Source organism: Mandrillus leucophaeus, unplaced genomic scaffold (assembly GCF_000951045.1).
Source record: "Mandrillus leucophaeus isolate KB7577 unplaced genomic scaffold, Mleu.le_1.0 Scaffold170, whole genome shotgun sequence".
Taxonomy (NCBI): Eukaryota; Metazoa; Chordata; class Mammalia; order Primates; family Cercopithecidae; genus Mandrillus; species Mandrillus leucophaeus.
In genome coordinates, this window is record NW_012101699.1 from 2543682 (window position 1) to 2545265 (window position 1584).

The following is a 1584-nucleotide window of genomic DNA, read 5'->3' on the forward strand; positions in this document are numbered from 1 at the left end:
CGCCTCCCAGGTTCAAGTGATTCTCCTGCCTCAGCCTCCTGAGTAGCTGGGACTACAGGTATGCACCACCACGCCCAACTAATTTTTGTATTTTTAGTAGAGATGGGGTTTCACTGTGTTGGCCAGGATGGTCTCCATCTCTTGACCTCATGATCCACCTGCCTTGGCCTCCCAAAGTGCTGGAATTACAGGCATGAGCCACTGTGCCCAGCCAAATATTTGTCTTTTCTTTATGGTTGAGACTGTCAAATTACTCTCTCCTAGCTATTTTGAAATATACAATAGATTATTGTAAACTATGGTCACCCTACTGATCTATCAAACACTAGGTCTTATTTCTTTATCGAACTATATATTGGGACCCATTAATCAACCTCTCTTCTCTCATAATGTTGAAAATAGAAGCAGCTCTAAACCATGGTGAAATCCACTCCCTTTATAAGGTATATACTGGACCATTAGACTTGAAAATCGCAGGCTTTGCCCTAGAGAGGGGCCCTAGAAAGAATCCTGGGCTAGAATGGAGGACCAAGTCTCCTCAGGGTGTTCTCTCCTGTGTTCCAGCTCACGCTTGTGAAGGGAGTGACTTCTGTAAGCCCAGTGCATCACGCTGTGGGGCAAGTGAAGCACCCTGACACGGGACCTTGCCCGTGGACGCCCTCTGCACACCTGCCCACAGGGCTTGCCATGCGAGTGTGCCCAGGCTCGCTCCTGCTACTCCTCAGCAACGGGTGGACAAAGCAGCAGCCCTGAGGACCGGTCCTGGCCTCTCCTGTTCTGAGTGGACACGGCCTCTCCCTCAAGGCTGAGATCCAGAGAGGAACATGATGTCCTCATGGAATCTGTTCTCTCAGGTGCTCTCTCCTGCGTCTTTGGCATGGGGAAGGCTGGGCTCTGTCTGCACAGTGGAGTCACCCTGTGTGTTTGTCTCCATGACTTCTCTCTTCTCTGACCTCTCAGCTACTACTTCAGACCCTCTTCACCATTTAGGTGAAAATTGACATGGGCCGGGCACAGTGGCTCGTGTCTGTAATCCCAGCACTTTGGGAGGCTGAGGCGGGCAGATCACGAAGTCAGAGGTCAAGACCAGCCTGGCCAACATGGTGAAACCCCATCTCTACTAAAAATACAAAAATTAGCTGCGTGTGGTTGCAGGCGCCTGTTATCCCAGCTACTCGGGAGGCTGAGGCAGAAGAATCGCTTGAAACCGGGAGGCGGAAGTTGCAGTGAACCGAGATGGCGCCACTGCACTCCAGTCTGAGCAAGACTCCGTCTTGAAAACAAAGAAAAATTTCCTGGGTGTGGTGGCTCAGACCTGTATTCCCAGCCCTTTGGGAGGCTGAGGCAGACGGATCATGAGGTCAGGAGTTCAAGACCAGCCTGGCCAATATGGTGAAAGCCCATCTCTACTAAAACTACAAAAATTAGCCAGGTGTGGTGGCGTGTGCCTGTAGTCCCAGTTACTTGGGAGGCTGAGGTCGAAAAATCGCCTGAATCCAGGAGGCGGAGGTTTGCAGTGAGCTGAGATCATTCCACTGCACTCCAGCCTGGGCAACAGAGCGAGATTCCATGTCAAAAAAAAAA